The sequence below is a fragment of the Lissotriton vulgaris genome, chromosome 6 (assembly GCF_964263255.1).
Source record: "Lissotriton vulgaris chromosome 6, aLisVul1.2, whole genome shotgun sequence".
Lineage (NCBI taxonomy): Eukaryota > Metazoa > Chordata > Amphibia > Caudata > Salamandridae > Lissotriton > Lissotriton vulgaris.
The window spans coordinates 198930874-198954934 of NC_141694.1; the positions used below are offsets into that span (position 1 = coordinate 198930874).

The window sequence follows — 24061 nt, forward strand, 5'->3', positions numbered from 1 at the left end:
AACGAGGAGCTGCTTTCTCCTGCGCGGGGACCTACGGAGGCAGGTGCGCCTTTCACTCGCGCTGTTTCCACGGCTGTGGGGATTTTGCGCCCGGGTGACCCGGCTACCCATTTCCCCACGGATCATCTTCTGGAGGTTCTCCATCAGTGCTCTGGTGGCAGGGAGCTGTTGCTTCCCTTCGAGGGTTTACTCCATTCTTCCCTTTGGGGACTGTGAGAAGTTAGCCTTGTATATGATGATCACTATTCTAGTGAACACCTTGCACCAGTCCAAACAACCCTTTAGTGATTGTTGTAAAGTCAACCTTATAGACCAGCTATCCTAGAGGTAGCGTGTACAGAACAGTCTTAGGCTAAAAGACTCTTGAGGGCGTGTAAAGCCAGCTGTTTTACCATATGCAACCCCTTGAATACCAAATGAAAGGACTCCACACATGATATATATAAAATATATATGTATTTATTTACTAACACACTCCTCTGAACTCTTTATGAGGTCAGAGGCAAAAGCACATAATTCTGGTAGATACATCTGCCAGTGGATTCCTCACCTTGTGAATATCCCCTGCGCAGCAGCCAATCGGAATCTTTTGTAGCTCTCCAAGCCGGCGAGGTCATGGACGACGTCACAGAGGGTACGAGTCCGCTCAAGACCCCGTGGACATCACTGGATCCATAATAGGGCCTCGTCGGCGTGATGACGTCAGTTCCCTTTTTTCCGCGCCGTCAACGCCAAAGGTTTTTTGGGACTCTCCATAGTTACTTTATAATTTCTGGTGTTCTCATCTGGTCTCATCACTTCCTTTCTAAAAAAGAAAGTCCGGTTTCAAGCCCTGTAGAGAGTGCGGGAAGCAAATGTCTATCACTGACCCGCATCAGGACGGTGTTTGGTGCTTATCTTCCGATCAAGACGTCGAAGAATGTGCGTGCTGTAGGAAGATGAACCCGAAGGCATTAAAGGAAAGGGAGGCGAAATTGTTCATGGCCAAGATGAAGAAAAAAGAGAACGAGAGTATCAGAAGATCAAGGTCGAGGTCTCAATCCGAATCCAGGTCGGGTTCGAAGTCGGCTTCGTGGCATTCGAAGTCGAAAAAGCATAAGAAGAAGAAGCATTCTTCAAGACCCCACTCTGATAAATAATCTGCGCCGAAGTCATCTTCTCCTCGGCGTCGCAGAGATGAAGTAGATCCTTTGCCTTCGAATCCTGATTCACCAGTGACGGTTGACACTCCCGAAGTCTCTCGATCTCCGACGCCGGCTCCCTCGGATTCGGTTCACTCTCCGGATCTTGGTGAGGTTGAGCCAGAGCATGAGAATCAGGAGCAGCCTGAGGAGGTTCCTTTATCGGCGCTGGCTGGCCCGACTCCAGGAGCACCGGCGACGCCGTGTAATTATCCTCCATTCCCGGCTCCAGGTCAGGACCCATCACATTACCTTAATGCAATGTATGGCGTCTTTGCGAGGGCAATGTACCCATCTGGTGCACCTGCGGGTCCCATGGGTCCTTTTGCATTTAATTTGGGTGTTCCCCAAACTTATGCCCAGGCTCTGTTTATGGCCTTTATGCCAGCGACGCCGTCCTGGAACTTTCCTGCGCCGAGAGCCCCGACGCCATATCAAGAATCTCCGACGCCGTATCAAGATTCTCTAGCGCTGTCTGGTCGTCCTCGTTTGGAGTTTGTGGCGCTGTCGGCTCTGCGTTCAACGCCCATCCCGAGGCCGACTTAGTCTGTCGTGGAGCCATAGACTCCAGCCCCAGGATCTGCTCCAGGAGGGAAGCCCAGAGGGCTGTAGAGGAGGAACGCTATCGGCAAGAGATGGAGGAAGGTGAACTTCCTGAATCAGAGGACTATTTGGCGGAATTAAAGGACGCAAGTGGCCATGATGTCTCGCCTGAGTGGGATTTTTCTCCTGGCCTGGATCCTCCCTCTAAGGATGCAGCTCCCTATCATATGGTGGTGAGAAAAGCTGCAGAGTTATTGGACATCACTCTGCCTTCCACAGAGTTTAAATCCAATCTTCTGACTGAAGGGTTGCACTCTCCCTCATCTGTGTCTGAACCTCTATTACCATTTAATGAGGCAATTTTGGAGCCAGTGTTGGAGGTTTGGAAGAAGCCTTTGTCTACTCCTGCAGTCTCCAGGACTGTGGCACGGAGGTATAGAGTGGCACCTAAAGATCCAGAGTTTTTGTCGGCTCATCCTTAGCCTGAGAGCGTAGTAGTGCAGGCGGCTTGTTCAAAGAAATCTTCAGGGGCTTTTCCTCAGGTTCTGGCTGACCGGGATTCAAAGCGCATTGACCAGTCTGCCAAAAAGGTATTCTCATCTGCAAGCATGGCGCTAAAATCTACAAATGCTACTTGCTTGATGGGAAGATATGTCCATGCCTTGATGGATTCTTCTAAGCAGTTGCTGCCAAAACTGTCTAATGAAGATAAGAAAAATGTTCAGGAAGTTTTGGATGACACACAGGCTGCTGCTAGTCAAGTTATCCAGAGCGGCCTAAATATGGCTGACTCAGTGGCAAGGATTATGGGCTCTGCAGTAGCTACGAGAAGGGAGGCTTGGTTGAAGTCTTCAGACTTTTCTTCTGATGTGCAAGCCACTCTGTTGGACTTACCATTCGATGGCACAGGACTCTTTGGTAAGAAGGCGGATGCCGCTCTCGAAAGATTCAAAGATTGTAAGGCCACAGCAAGATCACTTGGCTTACAAACTCAATCTAGAGGATCTTTCAGAAGGTATAGAGGATTTGGAAAGTTGTCCTTTCGTCCGCAAGGACAGCCTCAACAGCAGCAACAGAACAGGCTGTACAAGTCCTATAGGGGAAAAGGCAGAGGTCGTCAACCCTCCTCCTCCTACTATTCTTCTACCTCACCCCCTATCACCGTAGCAAAGCAACCCTAGATTCCCCATTCTCAATCATATTGGTCCTGTGGGGGGGTCGGCTTACCCATTTTCTGCAGGATTGGGAATCGGTCACTACAGACCAATGGGTTCTCAATCTTGTGGCAAATGGGTATGCTCTTCCCTTTCGGGAATTTCCTCCAAATTACCCTCCTTGCCAAGGGTCCTACAGGAGGAAGTTCTGACCTTATTAAAGAAAGGCACGATAGAGGTGGTTCCAGAGCAAGATAGGGGTCAAGGATGCTACTCCCGGTATTTCCTGATTCCCAAGAAGGATGGCAGGTTGCGTCCAATCCAGGATCTCAGGATCTTGAACCTTTATCTGAAACAAGAAAAGTTCAAGATGCTCACCCTTGCGCGGGTTCCTCAAGCGCTGTTGGAAGAAGACGGGATGGTGTCGCTCGACTTGAAGGACTCGTATTTTCATATTCCGATCCTGGAGTCGCACAGGAAGTATCTCCGCTTCACGGTGGATTCGCAACACAACCAGTTTGCGGTCCTTCCGTTTAGAATTACTACTGCACCTAGAGTCTTTACCAAGGTGATAGCAGTGGTGGCAGCACATCTCAGAAGGTCAGGGATTCCGGTTTTCCCCTATCTGGACGACTAGGCTGATCAAAGCAGAGTCTCCATAGAAGGTGCTACATCATCTGCAGGAGACAACTCAGTTGCTGTACAGATTGGGTTTTTCGATAAACGTACCCAAGTCTCACCTGGTGCCCTCCCAGCGCAACCTGTTCATAGGTGCGGTACTGGACACAACTGTATGTCGTGCATTCCCTCCTCCTCCTCAAAGGATTCAGGACATACAGGAAATTATTCCCTTATTTTACAATGGAGCGGTTGTTCCAGTCCTGAAGGTCCTTCCCTTGCTCGGTCTGTTTGCTACCTGTATTCTCCTGGTCAACCATGCACGCTGGCACATGAGGGCACTCCAGTGGTGCCTCCGCAGGCAGTAGTATCAGCACAACGGGGATCTCAGGGAGTCAGTGAGGATCTCAAGAGAAGCTGCAGCGAATCTGTCTTGGTGGAGCGTGGAGGGCAATCTGTCTCAAGGAAAGCCCTTTTATCTGTCTCCATCGGTTGCCACGGTGATAACGGATGCATCCACTCTAGGGTGGGGTGCCCATCTGAGGGATCTGGAGATCAAGGGTCTTTGGTCTCCGGAGGAAAGGTTGCTTCACATCAACCTTCTGGAGTTAAGAGCGATTCGTTTGGCACTCAAGGCCTTCCTCCCTGTCAGTTCAGGTCCTGACGGACAACACGGCCGCTATGTGGTATATCAACAAGCAGAATGGGGTTGCATCTTCTCTGCAGAGAAGCTCTGTGTCTCTGGTCCAGATTTGTCTGATGGCAAATAATCTGGCCGGAGTTCTGAACTTGCTTGCAGACAGTCTCAGCCGACCACGAGTGGAGGCTTCATCCAGAGGTTGCTCGTCACGTCTTTCGGATGTGGGGAACTCCTCTCGGTGGACATGTTCGCCACTCAAGAGAACGCCCACTGCCTGTTGTTCTGCAGCCTCCAGTATCCGATGCGGGGAGCCTTGGGGGACGCGTTTCAGTTGAGTTGGGTCTCAACTCCTTTACGCGTTTCCTCCCATACCCTTGATTCCTCGAGTTCTGAGGAAGATTCGCCAAGACCGGGCCCAAGTAATATTGATTGCTCTGGATTGGCCAAGAAGGGTGTGGTAAACAGATCTTCTCCACCTCTTCTCGTGCCCGCCGCTCCGTCTCTCTCTCAGGGCAGATCGCCTCTCTCAGATGGAGGGGCAGGTTCTACACTCCCACCTCCGGACGTTACACCTTCCTGCCTGGAGATTAAACGGGGCAACCTGAATTATTTTTCTCTCCCACACGATGTGGTGGATGTCATATTATCGGCCAGGCGTGACTCCACCAAGGCGATCTATTCCTATAGGGTGTCCTAATTTGTTTCCTGGTGTGGAGAGAAGTCTATTGACCCCTTGAGGGGTCGTTTGTCCAACATTCTTCATTTTGCTCTTTCTTTGGGCCAGCAGGGTTTTGCTGTGGCAACTGTAAAAGGCTATTTGTCAGCCTTGTCGGCATTCCTTTGTTTGCCAGACCAGCCGTCTTTATTCAAGTCACCTATTGTTTTATGTTTTATCAAAGGTCTTGCCAACAAATTCCCTCCAACTCCATTTATTGTACCTCAGTGGGACACGAATCTTGTTTTGACTTACTTGATGGTTTCACCCTTTGAACCTTTACACAAGTGTCCCATGAGACTTCTGTCTTTCAAGACTGTTTTTCTAGTAGCAATTACCTCGGCAAGGAGGGTAAGTGAGCTTCAAGCTCTAAGTTCGAAACCCTTGTGAGAAGTTGGCCTGATATATGATGCTCTCTAGTTCTAGTGATCACCTTGTATCAGTCCAAACAACCCATATGGTGATTGGTTGTAAAGTCAACCTTATAGACCAGCTATCCTAATGGTAGCATGGACAAAGCAGTCTTAGGCTAAACTCTTTTGGCATGTGAAGCCAGCTGTTTTACCACATATAACCCCTTGAATACCAGATGAAAGGACACCACACAGGTTGTTATGAAAATAAACCATATATTTATTACTAACAAACACCTCTGAACTCTTTATGAGATCAGAGGGCTAAGCACATAACAATACTCTTCAGAAAAATACAGTAAGTCGCACAAATTACAATGGTGCCCTAGGGGCACGGCAAACCATATACTAAGTAAATGGTACAAGTAGAACAATAGAAGAAATGAGTATGCCCAGAGGCTGTAGAATCACTGGGGCTGCACTACCCTAACCTTAGGTAAGGAGCAGGAGGCCCACGGGACACGTGTTCAGTGTTAGAACATACACGCAGGTTCCAATGCAAAGTCAATGGGCACAAACAAATTACGAAATATGTAATTAAAGACAGTTCCGACTGGTTGAGACTAAAACTACAGGATACCTGGACAACAGGAGAGTCAATCTACTTATGAGCACCGAAATGCTCTCGTTACCTCACCCACGGGCTGCAGGTGCATAGGTGTAAAGTGTGTCGGGTTTCCGCGTTGAAGTCAATGGAGCCTTGGAGAAAGATGCTGCAGGCGACCAGGAGGAAGATGTCCGCAGTGATCCAAGGGTGGATCAAGGAAGATGGAGATCTGAAAGCAGAGGGGACAATGTTCACAGCCAGTGACCGACATGGAACCAGGAAGGAACCAGATGTCGTCGCGATCAGGTGAAGAGGTGACGCTGGACTCTGCAGCCACGTGAACCAGGAGGTGTCTTCGATGACCAGGATGGAGGCACGAGCTGTCCCACGCAGGCTCTCGCTGTCGGCGGGGTCTGTTCCGGAATCGGAGTCAACAGGCCTTGGCAAAGGCAACCCACGCGGTGAGTGAAGAAGGCTTCTGGTGCGGACCAGGAGGGTCCGGGGTGCTTCTCTTTTGGAAGGAAGCAAGGGCCAGTCTGGAGCAACCAGACCAGCGGTGTAGATTTCAAGGTTTGTCGTCTAGGAGGCCACTAGCCAGCCGGCAAGTGACCAGACAACGCGTCGAGCAGCAATCAAGCAAACGGGCCCCACGCAGATCTCGTGAATGCTGGAAGGCTGGTCTTCGGTGCAGGAGCTGCTCGGGGCTGGGGCTTCTCAATCCCCAAAGCACTTTCTCGAGGGTGCCTCCGAGTTCGTGCTAGAAGCGAAGTGCAGTTCTTCAAAGATGGCCGGTCCCACGTGTCTTGTCGCACCCACGGGTCTCAGCTGTGCTGCAGATGTGGGTAGGGATCGGAGAGGTCTGTGAGTCCGGGTCTCGTTGAGCTCTGAGGTCTGGTTCCGGCAGGAAGGACGACAAAGTTAACCGCTAGGACGCTTGATTGTGCCTGCTTGTGCAGGGTGGTCACTCCTTGGCCACAAGGGAGATTTCTTCAGTCTTCTGTGGAGCAGAACGTCGAAGTCCAGAGACAATCAAGCCGCAGATTCCTTAACTTAAAATAGATACCAAACCCATACCCGTAGAGGGCCATTATAACCAATGGGGTGCCCCAAGTAAGTCCACGATCCTGGGTGTCGATTGTTAGAAAAAAACAGTCCTCCGCGTTCTGCTAGGACCTTTTCAGGTGGGGTTTTCTTTACTCGTCTCCCTCAAGTTGGCTTGCCTTTCTACAGGGTGACTTTTTCTCTTTACTCCGACAGTGTTCATTATGTTTTCATAGCTCTCCTCCACCCATTCACGTAATTTGGCAGTTTGCTCGTATGTCATTTGTCCTTTCCAACCGTGTACCTGGATTGTACGGTGTGGGATCTATTCTGTTTTTTTCCCACCCTCCGCTCTCCCCTTCTCCGTTGCCTTGGGGTCTCTTACCACCCCTGCGACCCATTGGTTCAAGTCTGTCGGCTCTGCCTCATTCTATCGGTCTTTTATTGGGGTTGCGACGTCTCTTCTGGTGACGTCTTATGGTGAAATTGTCCTTGATCCTATGTTCTGGACTTTTGGTCCTTCGCGTTTATGCATTATAGTTGCAGGCTTCTGTTGTCTGGCATGCTGTTTTTTCACATCTTCCTCTTCCTCCACAGGTGGTTTGGCCTTCGCATTGTGGGGGTGCTTCTCGGAGCGGTGCTCTGCTCTTCCGTCTACAGGTTCGCAGGATGCAGTGCATGGCACTGTCCTTTGTGATTCTAATTTCCTTCAATTTTTTGCACACTATTCCTATATTCTCTCAGTGTTTGGTGGTGGCTCCGTGATGTGGCGCGGGAAAGTTTCTCCAACAACTGACGTCAGCGCGCCTGGAGGGGCACATATGGCTCGGCTGACGTCACGTTCGTGGACGGCGTCAGGGCGGAGCCATGCGGGGCTGCACCCAGCGAGCAGAGGTGCTGCTGCAGAAAGTGTTCCGGATCCAGTCTGACGCCTGGAGATATTCTAAGGTTAGGAATCTGCGGCTAGACTGTGTCTATCAGATACATCGTTACCGAAGGTATGTAACATCCTTCAGACCCATTCTCCATCTGAAACTAGCCAATAAATGGAATCAAAGATAGACGTTTTGAAGGCTTGCACTCCATCAGATCTATCCCCATATACACCAGGAGGACTTGCTCTGTTCAATAGACCTCCAAGATGCATACTTTCATGTCCTCATAGCCAAGAAACACCACAAGTTCTTGAGGTTTGTTGTTGGTCACGATCATTGCCAGTACAGAGTGCTTCAGTGTGGCCTCAAATCGGCCCCCAGACCTTTCTCAAACTGTATAGCAGTGGTAGCTGCACACTTAAAAAAAGCTCTGAATTTGAATCTACTCATATCTAGATGACTGGCTGATCAAGGCATCAACACCTCAGGCAGCCCCACTGCATTACCAGGTGACAAGCAATCTTCTCCTCAGGCTAGGGTTGCATATCAATCACATAAAGTCAACCTCTACTCCAGTCCAAACAAAACATTTGCTTGAAAGGTGTCGACAGAGGGCCCCCAAGTAGAATTCATCTTTTGGAGGAGAGACGATCAGTTTCTCTCTGAAGATCAGCCTGATCAATTTTTGGGTAGTTGGGAGGACAAGATCATACTTTCTGCCCAGGCAAAGCAGTCTCTGAAATGTTGGTGTCCGATGAATGTGCTCCATGGCCTTTTCATCAAGATGTCCCTTCTCAGACAATAGCGACAGATGCCTCACTGTTAGGATGGGGAGCACATATGGCTCGCCTTCAGGGAACAGGGTCTCCGAGAATGACTTACCACAGCAATTTCCTCGAGCTTAGAACAGTTCACATAGCATTGAAGGTTTTTCTCCCGCCCTTCAAGACACAATCCCTGCTTGTTCAGCAAGACAACACGACAACCATGTACTACCTTAACAAGCCAGGGGAAGAAGGTCCAGACCTTTGTCTGAAGAAGCCCAGACAATTTGAAATTGGCTGATAGCCAGAGACCTGCAGATCACTACAACTCATCTCCCAAGTGTTCAAAATGTTCGAGCAGACTCCTTAAGCAGTGTCCTTCACCATATGCCATGCTGTTATAGTGCTATACACTGGATCTATCACTGATTGTGTGGTGTCCTGTCTTGTTTGTGATATAATTGCAACTAATGGAGTTGGGTGGGCATTATCCATTTCTACAGCCTCGTGCTGTATATAGTTGTGTGGTCGCATCCAGTAATGTGCATGTTGTGCTTGAGCACAACGGTAATAGAGATGTAAATCTGGGGCTCCAAAACCACACTTGAAATAAGGGCATCTAAGTTCCTCCAACGAACTCTTGATTTTCGACCTGCCCTTGTGAGGGTGTTCATACATGAGCGTAGTTTCATGAACTGTTGTGTGAGGGCGATGGGTATATTTACAAATAGGTACAAAAGTCTCGGCAGCACAGCCATTTTTTTTGGAGTGCTATTCGGTCCGCTAATGACGATGGCAGTCAAATCCACCTGGCCAATTTATTTTCTAACTTTTTAAGAGCCTTTTCGTAGTTTTCCTGAATCACCTGTCTGGTTCTTGATGACTCCAGATGCCCAAGTATTTAGCAAGGGTAGTTTGCCTTTGTAGAGGGAAGTTTAATGGAATCTGCTGTGTGCAGGGTAATAATGGAATGATCATTGATTTAGACCATTTAATACACAATCCAGAGTATTGCTCGAATCGTACATATTCTCGGATTAGGGGATTTAAATTATCTTCTGGATGTTGGGTATATAAGACCATGTCATCAGCATATAGTAAAATGCTAATAGGTAGTAGGCAGAACTGCAGCGCTGAGTGTGCGTACATCTGACGGATCTTACATGCCAGTGGTTCAAGCGCTAGTGTGAATAATTATGGTGGTAGTGGGCAAATTTGCAGAGTTCCTCTTTGACTCTGTAGGGGGTTGGCCGTATTACCATTGATGCAGAGTCAGGCGCATCATTCTGTATACACAGTGTCAAAAGCTTTGGCTGCGTTTAAAGAGCAGCAGGTAATTCTAGATGCAGTTGAGAATAGTGCAAATATAGTGTGTAGGTTGTGCGTTGTCGTACGTCTTAGAATAAAACCGTATTGGCCTGGTAATATTAAATTCTGCATTAGGAATTGACGCATAAGTTATTTTTAATAATATTTTAGCATCTGTGTTTATAAGTGACAGTGGTCTATATGATTGACAATGTTCTGTATGTTTCTCTGGTTTAAGTAGTGTTATCAATAGGGCCTGGAAGAAAAAGGGGAGGCGGGGGGGGGGGGGGGGGGGGTTGCCTTCCTCGTATGCCTCAGTGTACATAGCGAGTAGATGAGGGGACAGTAAGTCAATGAATTCTTTATAAAATGTGATTGGGAGACCGTCTTTTCTCTGGGCCTATTTATTTGAAAGGGCTTGTATTGCCTCGTTGTTGTCGTCTTTGGTTACGAGCTGCATAAAGTATTCTCTGTGGGCATCAGAGAGCCAGGCTAGGGCGACATCAATTGAGTATGCAGTGGTCTCCTCTTCTGAGGTGGATGGCTGTGTAGAGTATAGTTATGTGTAGTATTCCACAAATCTCTCTATTATGGATGGTGCGTCATAGTGTGTTCTTCCTTGTGCATCGGTGGTTTGTGTAGGAGAGTAGGGTCTGCTTCCTATGGTCACCCCCGCTTTTTGCTTTTGCTTTACTGGTTTTCAACTTAGATGTGGCTGTGGGCCTGCTAATCAGACCCACAGCCTAGATGCACTCTCTCTAAATTCAAGCCATGTACTCTAGGTACATACATAATTGGGAATTGGGTCACTTTGTCAGCCCCTGTAAAAGTGTACCCTAGGTACTCAGGGCATAGGTGTAACCAAGGTCTCCCAGGGGCTGCAGCATGTATTCTGCCACCCCTGGCTGGCCACTCAAATAGACACAACTGGCTGATCACTCATCTGGGGCAAGGTTGTGTAATCACCCCTTGCTTAGGTGTAGTATTCCTATACCTACTTACATATAGACACATAGTAACCTATAAGTCACTCCTATGGCAGGCCTTAACAGTCCTGGAGGCAGAGTGCTTGGTTATGTGTGAGATTGTGCTCTAGCATGAGCTGAGCTTGTCTGCAGCTTTCGGAACCATGTCCTCATAGCTGTTCTATTATACTGCCATACCATATACTCTTAAGTGCATTATGAACCTCGCGGTTAAATGCTAACTTTGGTTTGGCTTTATCCAAACATGTCGTGTAAGGTGTCATACGCTTTGGAATACTACACCCTCGCCAATCCTGGCGACGGGGGTAGCATTCCACCCTTCTAGAGGGAGAAGACATGTTAGTTTCGATTATCCCGGTTAAAGTTAACCAGAGCTGCAGCATCACAAAATGGATGCTGCTGCCACAGACACAAGTCTGACCTCCTGCTGCTGGGAGTCCTTCCAGTCACGGAGGTTTGGACAATAGGTTTACTGCTTGGGGAGGTGCGAGCACCACCCCAGACAGGAGGATGTGTATTGGGACAGGGAGGGCTGAATAGAATCAGACACTGCCTGGAGCACTCTAGGTGCTCTATGCATACCCCAGTTCTAACCAGTTGCTGGGGCACTCCAGCCCCAGCTCTGGCGCAAAACTGCACAAAGGAAAGGGGGTGTACCACCCCCTTTCCTAGTCCCACCCAATGGAGGGACCTAGTGACCAAACCAGCCCCCTTTAGTTGTATAAAGGTAGGAGCTGACCCAGGAGAATTTAGATTAATCCTGGAATCGGCTGAAGACGAAACTCTGGACCCTTCGACATTCATCCAAGCTTAAGACTGAAGAATCGCCCTTGTGGCCAAGGAGTGACCACCCTGGGCAACCAGGCACCATCCAGCAACTTGACGGCTTGCTTTGTCCCTGTTCCCGCCGGAACCCGAGCACAGAGCCTGACAAGACTTTGACTCCCGGATCCCTCTGACACCAGCACAGCTGAGCCCCGTGGAAGGCGTCGGGACCCGTGGAAGCAGGCAACTTGGAAAGTCTTCGACTTGCTACCAGCGCAGCTCCTGAGGCCTCCTCGAAGCTGGGGACTGAGACACCCCAACACCGAGCTCCACCTGCACCGAAGATCAGCCCTCCACACTCCACGGGATCTGCGTGGGGCCCTTCTGCTTGTGTTCTGCTCGACGCGTTGTCCGGTTGCTGGCCCGTTGGCTAGTAGCCCCTGATGACGATCCTTTTGAGAATCCACCGCTGGTCTGGTAGCTCCAGACTGGCCCTTGCTTCCCTGAAGGGGTGAAGTACCTCAGACCCTCCTGGTCTGCACCAGAAGCCTTTTGTGTATCCTGCGTGGGTTGCCTTTGCTTAGGCTTGTTGGCTCCGATCTTGAAGCCGACCCCTCCATCTGTGAGAACCTTCGTGGGATAGCTCCTCTCCAGCACCTGGTCGTCCTCGGCGCCTCCTGGTCCGCATGGCTGCAAAGACAAGCTTCACCCCAGCACCTGATTGCTCCTCGACGACGTCTGGTTCCTTCCTGGTTCCACCCGGTCACTGGCTAGTGATCCAGATTCTGTCCCCTCTGCTTTCAGGTCTTCTTCAACTCCGATCCCCCCTTGGATCCACCCGAACATCTTCCTCCTGGTCGCCTGCAGCATCTTTCTTCACAGGCTCCATAGACTTCAACGGCTAAACCCGACACATCTTCACATCTATGCACCCGCTACCTGTGGGTGAGGTAACGCGAGTACTTTAATGCTCTCAAGGATATTGACTATCCAAGTGTCTAGGTTTTTAGTTGTATCCTTCTAGCGAGACCGGAAGTGTCCTAAATCTTCATTTACTTACCTTTTACGTTCCTATTGACTTTCCATTGACTCTCACGCGAGAGTACTGACTGCACTCGCCACCTGTGGGTCTCCTACTCATAACCTAAGGATCAGATAGTGTAGCCCCAGCGATGCCCTAGGCCTTCTCCTTTCCCGAGTTGTGGTTCTTATACCACTTACTTAGTATATGGTTTTACGCGCCCCTAGGGCCTAACTGTAAATTGTGCTATTTAAAGTATTTCTAAGTGTAACTTGTTATGTGCTTTTGCCTCTGACCTCATAAAGAGTTCAAAGGAGTGTGTTAGTAAATAAATACATATATATTTTATATATATCCTGTGTGGTGTCCTTTCATTTGATATTCAAAGGGTTACATATGGTAAAACAGCTGGCTTTACACACCCTCAAGAGTCTTTTAGCTTAAGACTGTTCTGTCCACGCTACCTCGAGGATAGCTGGTCTATAAGGTTGACTTTACAACCATCACCATAAGGGTTGTTTGGACTGGTGCAGGGTGTTCACTAGAATAGTGAACATCATATACCAGGCCAACCTCTCATAGTTTGTACAATTTGTGTGGTTGTGTGAGAGGTTTGTATCCTATTCACCAGCGCAGCCCCCTTCTCCAAAATTTCGTGTAGTATGTCTACGCGGAAGGTATTTTACCTCACTGTCCGCATATTCCAGATAGTCAGACATTTTATTTCTAATATCAGCATGTATTGTAATTTTTGTTGTCCAGCAGTATTCTTTTTCTAGTACGTGGATTTAATTTTTCTATCTTTTTCAGTTGTTGGCGTAAATCTTGTGGTATACCAGCATGCCTGCCAATACAGTGTCCTCGTATCGCTACCTTAAATGCCACCCAGAGTGTTCGGGCACTAGTGACTGATCCCAAGTTGGGCTCAAAGAAGACTATCATCGCATGATGTAGATTGCCCTTATAAGTTTGATCTAACATGGCTGCCACCGGGAAACGCCATGCAAATTGACCGAGTGTGTGTAGGGCGTGACTGCACTAAGCAGATAGTGTCTTGGGCATGTGTACTATTTTATCTGTCCATGTGCTAATCCCAGTGTTCCGATCCAATAATCTATCCTCAGCCATGTGTTATGTACTGTAGAGGAGCATGTGCCTTCACGCCTACTCTGGTTCCTCAGTCTCCATACGTCAGTCATTTCTCCCTCTTCCATGCCACCTCTGAGCACTTTAGACTTGTGCTTGCTGTAATTGTCATTGCCTGTCGATCTGTCCAAGGCTGGATCTATACATGTGTTAAAATCCCCACCCCACAGTATCTCTGTTGACTCTAACTCATGTAGTTTCGCCCATATTTGTGCAAAAAAAGCTGGGTCATCCATGTTCGGTCCTTATGTATTTATTAATGTTAGTATCGTCCCACCAAAATTCCCCTGGAAAATGATGAAATGACCCTGGGTGTTTGTGACTGTGTGTAGTAGTGTAAATGGGATGCCTCATCCTACTATCAGTACCACACAGGCGTACGCTGAGTAGGAGGATGCAATAGGTGTGGATGCCCAATGGATGCCCACTCTCATCTCTGTCTCATTTATAAGATTTGTTTACCTAAGACAGGCCACATTCCATGGTGATCAAGGTAGGCCAGCACTTGCCTAGTTTTTCGTGGCTTATTTAAGCCTCTGATGTTCCACGCAATTAATGTAAGCGATCTAGTAATCTGTGTCATATTGTAATTAAGTAGTTGTCCTCCGAGTATGTGCTGACGTTTGGTAAATTTACATTGATGTTATGTCCATTGTATAGTATGTGTCCGTGCCAATAACTATCTTTTGCACCTATACCCCATAAAAACTCCAACACCCCAATTGTGCTGTAGACATTTGCTGGGTATGTGCATTTTCTTGCTGCTGCAGGTATTGGTGCAAAGACTTTGGGTCCCTGAAAATGTTTGACTTGCAATCAACTGTAATCTTGAGGCGGGCTGGATATAGCATAGCATGGCATATGTGATGTTTAGCTCTTGGAGTCTCTTTTTCCCAGGCATGAATTTCTTCCGTGCTTCTTGGACTTGCGCTCTAAAATCTGGGTAGATGGAAATCTCTGCCCCTTCATATCTGAGACTGCAGTTCTCTTAAGCGGCGCCGTGCTGATTCCTCGTCTCTATAGTTAGAAAGCCTCGCTATAGTAGGGCGGTGTCTGGCGCCAGGAGGAGGAGATGGTGCCTGCAAGCTATGCGCTCTTTCCACTATGAATGTTTCTGAAAAGGATTCTCTGCCTAGTATGTCTGTGAGTAGTTTTTCTATGAACCTCTCCATGTTGACCGTATTTGTGGACTCCGCAATTCCTGTAATTCTAAGGTTGTTGCACTGAGAACGCGCTTCTAAGTCTCCAGCTTTAGCCTGAAGTAGAGCTAGGGTTTTTTCCATTTTGCTTTGGAGCTCCATTGTCGTGCATTAAGTGTCTTCTGTCTCGGATACCCTGTGTTCTACAGTGTCTAGGCGCTCTGAATGTCTGTCTAATGGTTCAGACATACGGTCAATCTATAGGTAAGGATTTGGCGCAGATCTCCCCCTGTCTTTGCTTCCTGGGGGGCTGTGTTCGTGCTCGGAACTTCCTTGCTTTTACTCAGCAACCCTGATGATTTGCGCTGATTTAATTGCAGTTTTGATTTAGTTTATTTGTTTTATCCATGGTTAATGTGTGTTTGTTACTGGCAAGTTAGAGGTAGCCTTATCAGCAGGGGGCCACACAGTCAGCCAGGGCCAGTCATCTGTATCCACGCTCTCCCTGCTACTGGCCACTCATGTAGCAAGCCTCTCACCTCGGCCTCGGCAGCACTTAAGGTATCCACGGCGCTCGAACTGTCCACTTCTGGATGCTTAGTCAGTGGAGCGCCCCCAGGCAGGCAAGGCCAGGCATTTCCCCTGCAGCCAACATTCTCTGCTCCACCCGTCGTGGCCACAATCACAGGCATGACAGTACTCCGCTCCAGGGCTCGAGTCTGAGTACCACATGGGTGGACGGCGTCCCCCCACTTATTTTACCGGGTGGGCGCCGTCCCCCCTGCCCAAAAGCTTTTTTTTTTAAATTGTGGCTTTCCTTGCCCGCACGGCCGCCTCATCTATCTCCCTAGCCCAAATCGGTATGCGTGGTTGCGCCGAAGGCCTTTGCTGTGATACTGTGAAGCCCCCTCGCCTCACCTCGCCAGAAAGCTCAGGGTAGTCACTACATGAAGAGCAGCGCTGTCTCATTCCTACTGATGTGTCGCGCGCCCTGTAGTGAGAGGTGACTCCCTCCAGTGACGCCACTTCCTGTTGTGACGTCACTTCCGGTGACACCACCTAACTTTGAGCGTCCGGCCACTTATTTTTGTAGGACGTGTGCCCTGTTCAGCTCCAAGCCTCTACCTCTGACGCTACCGGACCATGAGAGCCACGCAGCGTGCCTCTTGTTCACCTGTTGTCTGCTTCTCTACTCTGCGATTCGGAGAGCGGTGCTGCAGTTCTCTCCGCTGTGTCCATGAAAGCTTTATGCCTCCAGCTGGCACCACGGGTTTCAGTCAATTCCTCGTTCTCCGGCCCGGTTTACAGTCCCATACCTTGCCACCGGACCCAGGAGATTGTAGGCTGTTGATTAGTACTTCAATAGTAAACTGACAAAGTATAATGCAGGATTCTTGCGGCGGTCGAAAGAGCGCGCTCCCTGAGCTGCCATCTTCGGACTTGGCTAACTCCGCCCGGAAACTGATCTTGAAGACCTCACTTTGGATGAAGCGTTACCAGCAGTTTTGTAGGTGGGGGAGGTCCACAATTTGGAAAGAAAGGGGACCCCTACATACTAGTGGCTTGCTAATCATAGGGAATACATAGACATGAGTTGAGAAGAAAAATAGCAAACCATTGATAATATTAGTGCCCTTATTCCAACCTCATTTTACATATTGTTTACATAGACAGTAATAATTCGCTTAGACAGCAACGTATGAAAAATATATGATTATTTTATTTTTCTGGTTATTTATTTACTTTTTATGTCTTTTTTTCCATTTTGGACAGAAAGATTCTATATTTCTTTTTTACAAAAGTATATTGATTTAGTTCATAGAAAGACACTTATAATTCATAACAGTGACAATAAATAACATGCAGTACTCATTGTGAACAAAAACAAGACAATTTACATCTAAATATAAAAAGGTGCTGTACGATATGTTCGGTCGATGGAAAATTTATGAAGGCAAATGCGGTAGAATAGAACACAACGCGTTTCGGCCTGAGGCCTTCATCAGGTGACCGTCATTCGTTTTTTACACAGAGACAGGTGTACAACAAATTCCTATACAAACAGGGATAAAACACATAGAGTACATACATCAATATTTTGTAATGATTGATATACATTTACTGTCTAAGCATACATTGCGAGGTTGAATGAAAGAGGAGGGGAGTCTTGTTATAGCAACCTACTGATGCTCTAAGGGTCAATTGTTTTTTTATAAAAATGTATTTTAAATTATATATGGTTTCATGATACATTTCCAATATGTGTACAAAGTAGACTAGCACAGGTGGTCCTATATCCTATGTTATCCTAACAACTCTCATGCTATACATACAATGATATATAACAAATATTTACAAAACACTGACAGTTAAGGTCTCTTTATATCACCCATCTTACCTATGTGATCTAACTGGAGTTTTCAATGTTTCTAATAGATATAGTTGTGAAAAAACTTATAGAAAGAGAAAGAGGGGAGAGACTAAGGAGATATATAACGAGTGGTAGGGTACAGACTTAGGTACCAGATGTTAGTAATGTCTTAAACAAAAAAATCTAAATAATGAAAGAATATTAATAAATAATAAATTCAGGTGCAGGTAGGGTGTAGAATTAGGTACCAGATGGTAGTGATGTCTGAACAAGATCTATGTGTTCTTGGTAAAGAAAAAGAATTGATGAGTTCATGAACCCTAAGTAGGGGTATTGACTAAAGAGAAATGAAAGGAAACAGATACTAGAAAGCTAATTGGCAACTACTTATTAACTCACTTGAATTTGTTATCCTGTAGAGTAGATTCCAGTTATAGAGGAGATTCAGTTGTTTTTAATATTAGAGAGGTTTCAGCAGGAATTATGTAGCACTAAGGAGATAGATATGCTCACAGTTATATATCAAAGGAAATGTATAAACGACCGTTTTATTATATGCAGGGTGGTTAGTTATCTAGAGATACCTGATATTTTCTGTTTCTACTTCTTATTCTCTGTCAGGTTTCTCCTAGGATATATACTTTGGTCGAGTAAGCACGTTACGGGAGGTGGCGGTTCATAGACCTTTGTTCACAACCTATTTTGCTCCAGATTGGATCCACATTATGATCTACAAGATAAAACCGCTTTTGGAATATATATATATATATATATATATTTCTTTCAGACATATACAGGCTAATCCCATACCTGGTTAGTGCCTAGGATGTTAATCTGAGCAAGGGTTCTCTACATTGGAATTAGCTTATTTAAGGGCTGTATGCTGTATGATAATTAACCTATTTTATTTGCCAAAAACATGTTTAATAGCGATACTATGTGACTTATCTCTTAGTGCTTCGCTTATCATATTGCATTTTAACAGGTATAGTAGGACTATACTAGAGGATTCTTACCTTAAAAATAGACAAGTTGAAAGAAGGGTATTTTTTATCGTAATGGTTATGTCATCTTTATTTTTCTTTACGCTAGAACCATTCCTGAAAATGTTATCGAAAAAGCGAAATTATAGTCTCTACTTTCTTCTATAACAATATATGGTCTAAGTTTTTCTATTGTGTTCTTTTTATTTTAAAAAAATTTACCTTATTGTAAAATGCAGAGAGGGCTGGTTTTACTTGATAGTCTCTTCCAGGTTTTGGAGTCTGAAATCATAAACGGGACACAAGAGTATAGGATTAGTCCATCTCTTGTTTAGGAGTGTCATTAAATAGGTGGGTTCTGTACTAAAGCCTAACCTGCTATAAATGAACTTACCTCGTAGTTGTGAGCGCTTCTCCGTAACGAGGGGGGTCTGCTGGTGTGCACTTCCAAGCGTGCCGGCGTAAAACTGGAGAAAAAGTCGCCTAGTATTTATAGATCAGAAAAAGAACTTTAAGTGGTATCAGCTGCGTTGCCTTGTTTTAGTTCGATGACGTATTTTGAAAACGACAGATTGCCTGTGATCGTGTATACATAGAAAGTGAAGACGGCTGAAATGTAGTTCCCCCGGTGACTCGGGGACTACAATAGAGCGCAAAAATAGACTTGCCGGGTGATGTTATCCCGGATTTGTTTTAGCGAAGAACAAGAAGTCCTTATATCTTATTGTAATTAAGCAATGTGGCGCATATGCTTTCCTTTGTGATGAAAGCATAAATATTTGTATATATTTCAAAATTGCAAGATGTTATTACTTTAAATCGAAAAGCGATTTTTTAGACATCGTATTCTCCATATGAGGAGAATAATTTGCTGAAACGGAAAGTATAATATTGAACAGAGCAAGGATGTATAATGAGAAGAGAGAATATGATCATATATTTCTATGAAAGGGGTATACGGAAGGAAGGGGGTAGGAGAAGGGGCTAAGTCTATTCTCATTGCTCAAGGAACGGTCTAATGTGTAATGGACTGTGTTATAGGAGGTGGTGGATTTTCACTTTTCTATGAGGGGACAGATGACATCACATGTCATCTAGCTACGATGTTATTCTGTTTAGGATTATATTCACATTAGGTTCACATTAGGTATATTTATCTCCAGAATGGAGGTGGTAAAGAACAATACACTCTGTTTAAATGAGACTGGCTGTCATGTAGCTGGCTGAGACATTATAGAATGGCCTGCTGCCAGGGGATTTCAGAATTTAATCCCAGTCTCACAGTGTCTAATGTAAATATCCAAAAAACGTCGCGTTTATTGCGGATTTTGTCTGTATCAGCTCCTGGTCTTGGCACGATTTTTTCTAGTACAATCCATTTTATTTGTTCTGGATTGTGATCATTTTCAGTGTAATGTGCTACCATAGGGGCATTTTGTTTTTTGGTTCGGATAGCTGATTTGTGTTCGGTCACTCTTGCGTAAACCGAGCGTGAAGTTTCTCCGACATATCCCTTATGACATGGACATATCAACAGATAAATGACGTTTGTCGTTTTGCAATTAGTCATATAGGGTAAACTGATTAGTATCTCATTAAATTTGAATTCTTCTGTTTCTATTGCCAGTGGACAAATTTTGCAGATCCCCCATTTATGATTTCCTATTACCGGAGCCCCGGTACTTATGTTCTTAAGGTGGGTATCTTTTTTGACCATTGGCATTCTCGATCTGACCACTATGTCTTTTATGTTCTTGTTTTTTTTGTTTGCAAATAACGGTTTAGGAATCACATCAGCACCTGTTTTGTTGACATTTAAGATGTGCCAATTAGAATAGAGAATTTGGCGAATCTGGTTGTTGAGCAGCGAATGTCTACTTACAAAAACTAGACTGGCATCTCGTTTGTTTTTACTGTTTTTAAAGAGGTGCTGTCGGTCGTAATACCTCGCTCTTTTGTAAGATTCCCTTATCAGTCTATGGGGATAACCACGTTGCTTAAACTTTTCTTTCATTTTAGTAGCTTTTTCATCAAAGTCATGTAGTTTAGTACAGTTTCTTCTCAATCTAAGAAACTGACTGAAAGGAATACTATCTTTTTGCGTGGTCGGATGAAAGCTACTATAATGAAGAAGAGTGTTTCGGGCAGTGGGTTTTACATAGAGATCCATGATGAGTTGGCCTTCGTGATGTTTGATCATTAAATCCAAAAATTCTATTTTGAATTGCTTATTTTTTCTGAGAATTTCAGATTAGGATCACAAGAGTTGAGCCATAGCAAGAATTCTTGTAGGACATCCTCATTATCGTCCCAGATAAAGATGTCGTCGATAAATCTCGACCAGTAAAAAATTGACTCAAAAAACGGGGCCATTTCATTAAAAATATGTTTCTCCTCAAACTGTGCTACATAGATATTGGCAATTGTTGGAGCACAGGATGCGCCCATACTGACGCCTTTTATTTGCTGATAGAGACTTCCTCTGAATTCAAATACGTTGTTTTCCAATACAATTTCAAGGCACTCTAAGATGAAAGGCAAGTTGCAATCAATTTAAAAGGATTCAATGAACCATTTAGTAGCTTCAATAGCGCCCCTACACGGAATGTTAGAATATAGACTCTCTACGTCTAATGTTACCATCCATTGTCTGCGGGCATTGAATGCTGTGCCCTCTAGTTGGGTAATTACATGTCTAGTGTCCTGGATATATCCTAGTGTTTTACTGATGTAAGGACGTAAAATCGCATCCAAATATTTCGATATTGGATCAGTTACACTACCGATTGTGGTAACAATTGGACGAAAAGGGGGATCATACTCGTTTTTATGTATTTTGGGGGTGCCATATATACTGGCCATTTTCGGATTTTCTATGTTCATGAAATCATGTTCTTTTTGGCAGATGATACCCCTGCTTAGCGCTCTTGCTGTTAGTTTCGCAATTTTATTTTTTGTCTTGGATGTGGGATCCCTGAGAATTTTAGTGTAGAAACTGGTGTCACTAAGCATGGTTTCCATTTTCTCGATGTATTTATTTGTTTCTAGAATGGCGATCCCACCGCCCTTATCGCAGCTTTTTATAGTTATTTGTGTGGAGTCCTTGAGTTCAAGAAGGGCATTATGTTCTTCACGGGAAATATTGAATGGGGTATGCGGTATATGCTTAGTAATGTTTTTTAATTTTGCATATACGATTTTTTCAAAAATTTGGGGGAGGTCCACTACAGCCGGCATTGTTTTGGGGGTGACGGTCGGCGGCTGTGCGGCACTGGTTGCCCGTGGCCAGCCCAGGATTTATTTGGGGACAGAGTCACTGACGGTGATGTACACCCACCGACAGTGATGTACACCCACCACCCCCACACATATATGTAAGTGCTGGCGCACTTGCTTGTAAATGCTGCACCACATAGCATAGTGGTGGTGCGGCGCGCGGGGTACCGTGTATATGGGTCCCAGGGCCGTCAATGATGTAGCCCTTGAAAGCACTACTAATAACCGCCCTGAGCATCATTTTTGGCCAGCCGCCGCGCTTTGAGGTTAAAATGCAGCAGTGACGCGCATCACCACCACACGCTCTCTTGTGTAGTCTCAGCAGTGCTGGTCGATTTGCTGCAGGCAGATAGTCCAGCAAGATTAAGAACAGCAGCAGTCTCACTTAGTTCGAGACCGACCACCACAGCTCCAAACCTACATAAGGAGACCCTAGCGCTTTGACTCGGCCAGAGTGACCTAGCACAACGTTAGCACAGAATTCTCAGGTAAGCCTTAGTTAGGATAGGCCTGCACTTGTTCGTTTTATTTTAAGCGTTCCTTTTCCCAGTGTGTGACAATGACAGCTCCAAAAAAGTCAAATAAGCAGAAAGGCAATCACTGTAGTATAAGAAAGCGCTGAATAGCTGCGCGGCTCCTTTGTTCGCCCGTCGCTCTGCTCTTGTGTGCTCTGGTATGCGAGGCTCACTCAGGTTATATATCTCCATGATATGAGCTCAAAGAGCCCATGGGGTATGTGCACTGACCACGGGGCCCTGGCGGGGGGAACCTTCCTATTTCAGGGGTGCTGCTAAAGAAACAACACATGGGATTTACCCACTGGGCCCTGCATTTAAAGTCGCTACCTGCTACACTGGGCCAATTGTGGCGAATGTGCTACCCCGACCTCTTGAGTTTGGGAAATATTGATCAAATCCATGTCCTGCACTTCCCCCATTGCCCACGACCCTACCTGTCTATGGAAGCAGGGGACAACTGAGGCTTGGGAAACACATGACCCGGTGCCCCAGATTTGGTTAAGATGGCGGGGGCCAGCTGCCACATCCAGAAAGGCCAAGCAGGTTCTGGAAGGTGCTGGAGCAGCTGGCACCTCCTAGACTAGGTTGCGGTGGGCGATTATGAAACCAGGGAGGGCAGGCCCAGCTCTTCAGTGCAGTCACTGTGCCCTTGCATTAAGAGGGACATCAGTAACATGACTGAGCTGTTTTAGCACTAGGGGTACTGAAATATTAATTAAGAAGAATTTAACGCAGGAAATGAAAATGGATTTATCTTTGTACTCTTATTAAACCAGAGCTAGGAAATACTGCTCACCTCAATTATAGGAGGTAAAAAAATGGGACACACTGCACTGTAACATCACAAAATACACATTTTGCATCAAAATGTATGCATCAGATCCCTGTGTTGCACTATATAGCAGCTGGAATGATAACGTGCCTATGCTGGAGCAAAGATAATTTTTTATTACAAAGCTACATCTGGCTATTGCCGTCCGTAGTTATCCCTTGTGTGTGTGTGTATGGGGAGGGGGGCTAGTTCGTGATTCCTACCAGAGATGGGCAAGGTTGAGCCTGGCTCAGGATGAACGACTGTAGCTCGGCCATTGGTTCCCCGCTACCCCACCTGGATTTACTTAGTGTCTCTTTGTCAATTTGCTGCTCGTTCCCTCCCTGTCTTGACGTGTGTACTCACACATTGATTCTGCCAGTGTACAACTGCTGACCAAGCGTTGTGGCGTCTACGCGGCAATAGCACTAGTTTATGGTACCCACCGCCAGGTCACTCAGCAGCGGGTCTTCTTCATCCTCGAACGCTCTTCGCTGCAATTCAGTTAAAAATGCATCCCATTATGTTGTGATGGGGACCCCTGCGTAGCCCTAAGGTTTCCTCATGTATGATGGTGAGGCTTTCTGCTTTGGCCCATGCCATGATTGAGTTACGCCACGCCCGCTCATGTGGGGGGTCTGGCGCTTTCCATCTTTTAATTATCCTCTTGGCGACCAACATCCCTAAGTCTAAGAACCTGGATGTGTCTTAGGTGTTGGCTGTTCTACTAAATTTATGTAGTAGATATGTCAGCCATTCAAAGGGTATCTCGCGCCCGGTGCAGGTGTATAACACGGTGGCCACCTCGCTCCAGTATGTACCTATTCGAGCGCCGCTCCAGAGCATGTGAATCTGATCGGCACCTGGCTCAGCGCATCTCGGGCACGCCACATTCACACAGCTGAAATCTGTTGATTTTGACAGGTGTGAGGTATGTCCCGTGAATTGTGTATAACTGACTCTGACGGAACTGCATGTTCCTTGGGATGTGCGCTGGACTCTCTAGTACCTGGTCCCACTTTTTATCTGCAAATGGACGACCTAAGTGTTTCTCCCATTTGTGAAGAAGTGAATCCAGGCTTACCACTGCATATGTTCTAAGCAAAGCAGCAAACCAGTATGTTTGGTGCCTAGCCTGACCCATGATATGTAGATATTGCATCATAAGGTGTGTGCGCGGTTCTGTAGTGATGTCACCCCACCTGGCCGCGCGTGTGGCCGTCAGTGACCAGTGCGTTAAAAATGG

General features: G+C 46.3%; 1 protein-coding gene and 1 long non-coding RNA gene across 2 annotated transcripts in view; one reads left to right on the forward strand and one right to left on the reverse strand.

Moving 5' to 3' along the window:
• The window catches only part of TDRD6 (tudor domain containing 6), a 2323386-nt gene that overhangs the window by 1399096 nt on the left and 900229 nt on the right, over nt 1-24061 (forward strand). The gene's annotated exons all lie outside the window — the stretch shown is intronic.
• Nucleotides 16605-18745, reverse strand: LOC147707014 (uncharacterized). Its single transcript, XR_015296604.1, has 6 exons — nt 18605-18745; nt 18433-18492; nt 18244-18327; nt 17812-17957; nt 17627-17718; nt 16605-16909 (listed from the first exon to the last, which is right to left on the reverse strand). It is a non-coding gene; the product is annotated as an uncharacterized LOC147707014 (long non-coding RNA).